Here is a 7608-nt window from a genome sequence, read left to right on the forward strand (position 1 = left end):
ATGATGGTGTCTGGTATGATGCTGTTTCCCTCGTTCTCTTCCTCCTTGGTCTCTTCAGTCATGGTGTCCTCCTTGATCTCTTTTGTCGTGATGGTGTCTCATATGATGGTGTCTGGTATGATGGTGTTTGGTACGATGGTGTCTGGTATGATGGTGTCCTCCTTGGTCAATTTTAGTGTGATGGTGTGTGGTAGGATGGTTTATTGGGGCAGGTGGGACAGGGAGATTGGAAACTATATCACTACGGGGAGAAGTTTTTTTTTTTTTTTTTTTTTTTTTTTTTAAATATGGACCACTTCACGAACTTGCATGTCATCCTTGCGCAAGGGCCATGCTAATCATCTCTGTATCATTCCAATTTTAGTATATGTGCTGCCGAAGCAAGCACGAGAAGTTTTACTTTGTGGAAAAGATCATATTTCCTGCCAAGAAACGGGGAGTAAAGGACAATCACTACCCAGAGGGCAGTCTGTGATGTTTATGCAGGCTGGGGGAGAGAGCAAGGGATCAGTGTGCCACATAAAGCTTTAGGGCACCTCTGCACCTCAGCCTTTCCCCTCCCCTCAGTGCTGGAGGCTACAAGAACTCACACCCTGCATGGCTTTTACATAGGTGTTGAAGATTCAAATTCAGTCTTTATGCTTGTGCAGAAAGCACTGTTACCTCACCCCTACCCAGCCCAGACCCCTCCACCCCTCCAGCCTCTCATTGGGTTTCAGAAGATTACTGTTTTTTCTTCTTGTTCTGAATGGTCATTCTACACCAATTAAGAATTCTCCACTGTGCCATTCCTCAACCCCTGGCAAACACCATTGCATTTTCCTTTCTTGAAAAATTACAGTACAGTACTCTCAGTTCCACCCCTAGATATACAGAAGCTTGTCATTCTGTGACTGACATGTCACGGGAAGTATGTGTTCCTCTGTGGTGGACCTACACCTACAGGTGGCTTTCCTTCCTGTTTAAGCTGAGTAATAGTCCATGATATATAAAGGCCACACGTGGTTGGTACATTCATCTGCTTACGGACAGAGAGTTATTTCCATCGTGGCTGTGGTTAAGTGCTGTTAATATAAACAAGCAAGCATCTGAGACTTTGAATCAATTATTTTTCCATAACTATGAAAGAACTGTTGATGAATGATATGCGATTTTGTGATAATGCATCCATATTTAATTAGGTAAAATACAAAGTGTTAAGGTGATTGGCTTATTAAAAAGTGCTACACAGTGTAGCTTATTGATAAGTGCACAGAGCACCCTAATCTGTGATATGTAACAGATGGCCCCTGCTGACACCAAGCAGAAATGCGCATGAAGACATTTGGCTCAAATTTCCACAGGTGTTGTAACCCACATTTCAATGGAAGCAGTTTAACAAAGCAGGAGTCATTTGTTCAGTTTTCTGGAGGAGCATGAACACTAGCCTGGGATTCACCATCTGTCAGCGAGCATCTGTCAGTTGGCTCCTTAAGTGAACTCGTCCTTCAATTACTCGTTAAGCATGTGCTGTCCTCCCCACCAAGGATCGTAAGAAGCATGCAATTCGTTTCTCAGTGCCAATTAACAGCAAGGGGCTGACGGTGGTGTAGCCATTGGAGACCATCATGTGGATACTGTGGTGGACTGGGTCACTGTCCTGCATCAGTCTGGAGGCAGATATGATGCAATCCAAACAGTACATCAGGACGAAGAAGTTCATGACCAGCAGGATGGTCCTGGTGGCCCTTTGCAGTGGGGACACTTTTGCAGAAAGGCTGGTTCTGTGAAGGCGCCGAGCCTGTTTCTTGTGTCTGCACAAGAGAGCCACCATGTACCCACTGCAGAGGGCCATGAGACCTAGAAAAGACACATCTCGAAATATCCTCAGTATGGAAAATAAGGGTCTGCTGCTATACTCCATAGGTAAAATAATGCAAGATTCTGTGACAAATATGAGACCATGTGAGGTGACATTGTACTCAGCAACATAGGAGAAGGAGAAGTGAGCACCACAGGACATGTAAAGGCCCATAGCACAGGAAGGGGGGACAGGCTCTGCTGTGGGGATTTAGGTTTGATTTTGCCAGACAGGTGCTTCTGGGACTGAGGATGATGGCCTGAAGGATGCTCAGCAGGCAGGTGACACAAAGAGAGAGGCCCCTCAAAAGCCTGTGCAAGTGTAACAGGGAGTTACACTTGATGTCATTCTACATATTCTGAGATGCAAGAATGTCAGCAGCTGCGAACCCAATGACTGTTAGCATCCCAAGGTGGATGAGGGCCAAGAGACTGATGAGTGGGTCAATGATCCGGAGCCTGCTTTCAAGAAGGACCTCAAAGAGGTGGAAGAGGAAGAGGTTAATGTTGAAGGAGATCCCAATGCCTACCTCAGAGAAAAATGTATAATGTGTCAACAACTCCATAAAGGGTCTTGATTCTTCTCATTGTATGAGACAAGGAAATAGAAGAAATATCTGAGAAGAAAGGCAAGAGAAATTATTCATCACAAACAGTAACAGCAACATTGGTACCAAACACTATTGCCATTAGGAATATTGGTGGGCCCAGTCCAATACACCCCTCAGTACTCAAGTTTTCCTGAGCGCCAAACCTTCTCATTGTCAGTCATGCCTGGATTGTGTACCTATAGGTGGGCTCCCTTGCTGCTTCAAGTTTCCTGTGTATTAAAATGATCATGTATTACAGAAATGATTCCTTACCACTGCCTTATTTTGACTTTTTTGGGGGCATTCCCTGGTTTTTGTTTTGTCATCTTGTCAGGTATAGGAAAAGCTTCAAAAGTTTTGATTATTTCCCCTTTCTGTTTCCGTTGTTGCACTAAAACACCATAATCAAAACTGGCATAGAGGAGGACAGGGTTTATTTGGATTAACTCTCAGGTCATAAACCATCGTTAATGAGAGGTGAAATCAGGAGCACAAAGCAGAGAGTCAAGTCATAGCCACAGTCAAGTGCAGAGAGAGGAGGCTGAAGCCAGGGCTTAAAGGTTAAGAGCTCTGGCTGGTCTTGCAGGGCCTTTGAGGTCAGTTCCAGCATCTAAGTCAACTGGCTTACAGCCACCTGTCACTCCAGCAATAGGGCATGGATGACCTCATCTGGTCTCTGTGGCACCTGCGCTCATCTGCATATAATGCAAACAAATAATTAAATATAAAAGTAAATAAATCTTGAGTTAAATTATAAGGAAATGTTGATGAAAGACATTAGATAGAGTATTTACTGTAAAATACATGTTTGGCTCAGTGGCTAAGCCTACATTTAGAATACATGTTTCCATGCCAAATTCTGCCCTCTGTGAGCACTGCACATGCAAACAGCACACTGATATATACAGAGACATAACACACACACACACTTCAAATAAGTAAATACTACACAATTTAAGGTGCCTGTTTATGTTTTCATTCACATTTTTTAAACAGGAAGACAATGTTGCTGTAAATATGTCCCCTCACTATGGAAAAGGAATTTCATCAGAAAGTTAAGGTGTGTAAGGTGCTTGCTTTCTGTAGCTTATTCTATGTCTGTGTACTTAAGGATCCATAAGTTCCCCAGAGAAGAGGAGTGTGTTTAGCACCCACGAACAAGTTATGCTATTTAAAGTTTCAGAACTGAGGTAGACAATTGTAAAAATCTGGACAAGTGGACTTCTCTTCCATTTTAGTTGGCACAGATTTGTACTTAGATGAGGGGTACAGTATCTTAGTTCAGCACATCTGTGTGTCCTGCTCTGACCAAGTCAGGATAATTTCCACCTTTTCACATACTGTCATTTCTCTGTGTTTGACACCTTCAGGTCTTTGTGTTCCTTTGGATCATGCAAGCACTTGGTGTGGACAACAGCTATGCTGCAGTGCTCTAAGGCATGAGCACCATGACCTCACACAGCCTCTGCTCTGTACCTACCTTTCAGTCCTGTTCCACTGTCTCTTCTGGCCATTCTTCTTGCTATTTTGTGTAATCAGCTTTGTCAGCTTCCATACTGACAGAGAACAGACAGTTTGCTCCCATCAAAAGCTCAGCAAAGATGTCAATCAAAGACATTTATCTGTTCCAGTATTTAATGGGTCACAGTTGATCACTAGGACCCAGCACAACCTTTGTGACATGCATGGATTTTAGTACATTTGTTTAATAAAAGGTAAAATGCATATTGATAATATATTGATTGTATATATTATACACTGGTAATATCATGAGAGTAACCTCAGATCTAGCTCCCTGCTCTTTTATCTCATTTTAAACACACAAGATATACAGACACAGCAATATAAACCTCATATTGTCCCAGATATTAATTACTTGTGAATAAAAGGTGTGGGTGCTGTCATTTTCAGTGTGGTTTGGCTAACTTCCCTCATAGACAGTAAGGGACAACGTTGCTTGGGTGCTGTGGGCTTATAATAATGAATATGATTTGTGAGTTTATTTTATAATTACTTTAAAACCACTGCAAAGTTTTCTCTACAGGTTAAATTCACAGATACAACAAAGGAAATACTAGCCCTTTTCTCCAGAGTACAGTCTAGAAACACTCTGATGGCATCCTAGGTACCAATTCACCTTCCTCAGGGCAGTACCAGGAAGAGCCTACAGAAATATATCCTGTTAGTCATCTTCCACAAATGACTAAACCAGCAATCACATCCCTCAGGCAAACATGGCTCAAGTATGTAAATATTATGATGCATTAAAAGAAAGACATATAATGACTTCTGAGCCAATGCACCACTCTTTTCTTTAAAAAAAAAATACTTTAAAATGTTTCATTTTTACTTCATGTGTAAGTGCAGTTTGCCTCCTGAATTGCTGAAGTGGTCCTTGCCTAGCCACTGTATCCTGCACCAACACTGCATTTTACATGTCAAGAAATCCCACTCTTTCTACCTCTGCTGTTCTGAAGAAAGGAAGGGAGATCGTGGGGACAGAACATGAAATGTCACATCTGACTAACCCGCATCTGGGAATTTTGTGCACTGGGATGGAGGGGTGGGGCTCTGCATGCAGATTAGAAAGCATGCCCAATATAGAGAAAGAAGCAGCAAGCAGAAATCTGCACTTTATTGGTGAGAGGCAGCAACGAGGGCTGGACCTCAGAGCAAAGTGGTGCTAAAAGTCCCATCACACAGGGATCAAAGAGCAGTCTCTTCAGTTCCACAGAGTGGCATCCCATGATAAGCTAAGTCCTTCACCATCCTGTGGGACATAGAACCTCACATGGCCCCAAACTAGGGACACATTTCATAGACAGTGGACTTGATGCAGTGGTCAGGACAGAAGCAGAGAGCAGAAAGCCCTAACAGACCCTACTCCAAGTTTGGTCACTTATGACCTTTCTGTTGCGCAGAATCCAGGGTGAAGGCTGGAGGGCAGGATGTCTGTCTTTTCCTCTGCAGCACAGGTTCAAACATATCTGTTTCTGACAAAATGGTGTATAGTGTAGTTTTTCCACACTTATACCTCATGTCCAGACTCATGCCCACAAAGGACTGTGGTTTGCCATGATCGTGTTGCCTGACAGCAGCCTGTCACACCATCAGCACCTAAGGTGAAGCAAAACTGGACAAAAGGCCTGAGGGGTGTGGCTGCACTGCATGTGGTTGGGGTTGGACTGCAGTTAAATGGAGAACCTGTCCTTCCTATGGTACTCTTCTGCTTGGGAAATTAGGGACACTGAGGAGACATGGCTGGCACCACAGTGAAGGCAAGACAGCCACCAGCCAGGTGTAGACGCTACATGCAGAGATACTGTGGAGGGGCTGCAGTCTGGGCTGCTATAAGCCAACATCTGAGAGGGTTCAATTATGGACCAGCAGCTAGCTCCAAAGACAGGTAAGAAGCGTCCACTGCATTTGTACATGGATAGGATTGTGAGGTTCAGCTTAGGGTCACACCCACAGTTACAATATTCATAATAACCACTGTTAAAAATCTCTCTGAAAAAGTCAGTAGAAAGAAAACACTCTTTAAACATAGAGAAATAAGAAGACCTACAGGAGTGCCCCACAGACTCCAGCTGTAGACACTGGTTCCTGCCACAGCCCAACCTGCCTCCCCCACCACCCATTGACTCCTCCTGAGCAGCTGTGACCCCTCTCCCAGTGTTCTCATTGTCTCAAGGACAAGGGAAGTAGGTCAGTTCCTGTCCATCTCTTCACATAGGTTCTTCAAAAGATGAGGTTTGGGGAAAACCAAGTAGAGGCAACAGGACAGGGCGGGGCACAGTTGTCCAAAAGTTTCCTGGAACTATGAGATAGTTGGGCATTTCTATTATGAAAAAGGAATGTGTATGCAATGGCTGGTACACAGAAAAGATTAACGGACACACGTATCATTTCCATTAGGACCATCTTCACTGTGTAGTTGACAGTCATTGTCCTGGCTACCTCATCATCACAGCCACTCAGGTGACCATTCCAACAAGCAGATAAGGTGAAGGGATGACATAAAATTAAACAGGGAATGCAAATGCTCCTAAGAAAATTCTAGTAGGTAAAAGTCAATGAGGAGCTGACTGTTAGACAAGGTTTGAACATAGAGCCCATTGCCTTTCCTAAGGCTTTTAGTGTCTCTAAGTAGTCACACTACAGAAGCCACCGTACCAACAATGATCCTTTTATAGTACATAAACAACAGAAGTAAAATTAAGTGTATTTGTTTATATTCGAAATTAAAACCTCACCTCCGCAGAAGATGGGCACAAATCAGCAATTCTGAAAACCTCCTGAAGTTATACCAAACAACTTATGGTCCATAAAGTAAAATTGCTAATTTACTCCAGAAGAGTAAATAGGGGTTAAAATTAGCTGACATCCTATAAACGTTATAATTTTAGGACCTTAAGCAATTGAACATCCTGGGAAGAAAACGTGTCAGAGCTCAGGTCTCCTCCACAGATTTGAGAACCTCCCTGCCTCCCAGGGCTCCTCCTCCCACAGCCTGCCTGAGTCTAAGCCACCTCCTGACTGTGCACTTGGGTGCAGAGCACTTACCCAGATGGACTCTGTGCAGAGATCTTGCACAGCTTCGGAGAAGGGGTTTTTAATGCACCTCTGCAGCCTGTAGTTGTAGCCGCTGTCACTGACAAGTTCCTGCTGGAGAGCATGGAGATCTGGCCTCCCAGGGGAGCATCTTCCCCATAGAGATGACTCTACTGTCTTGAACAGCAGCTGTCTGGGGAGAGCAGAGCACAGAATTTTCTCCAAGTTTCCTTGCCATATCTGCATTATGGATCAGGTCACAATGTCATCAATCCACTCTTGCTAATTTCCCCTCAGACCAAATGAGTCCAAACTAACCTTCTACTCTCAATTCCTGTGCTATTTCCAGAGAGTACTGAAGACTTAAGGAACTAAGCAATTATTAAAAACAAAATAAAACAAAAGAAAAACAAAAGAAAATAACCCCAAAGACTGCCTGGGGTTGTAGCACAGTGGTAGAGTACTTGTGTGCCAAGTGCTAGGCTCTGGGTTATGTCCCATTACCACATCATGAGTAAGTAAGTAAATTGATAAAGAAATGAGCCATATAGGCTTAAAAACCTCCCAAAGACTATAACATCTATTGTCTAAGATTCCACACAAGGCACCCAGTGGGAGTGGAACC

At 43.5% G+C, this 7608-nt stretch overlaps 1 non-coding gene across 1 annotated transcript; it reads right to left on the bottom strand.

Annotated features, from left to right (window-relative positions):
• Positions 1–281: 281 nt before the first annotated feature.
• On the bottom strand, positions 282–388 carry LOC132654487 (U6 spliceosomal RNA). The gene has a single exon (XR_009592128.1). It is a non-coding gene; the product is annotated as a U6 spliceosomal RNA (small nuclear RNA).
• Between the last annotated feature and the right edge of the window lie 7220 nt (positions 389–7608).

This window comes from Meriones unguiculatus, chromosome 5 (genome assembly GCF_030254825.1).
Source record: "Meriones unguiculatus strain TT.TT164.6M chromosome 5, Bangor_MerUng_6.1, whole genome shotgun sequence".
Classification (NCBI taxonomy): Eukaryota; Metazoa; Chordata; class Mammalia; order Rodentia; family Muridae; genus Meriones; species Meriones unguiculatus.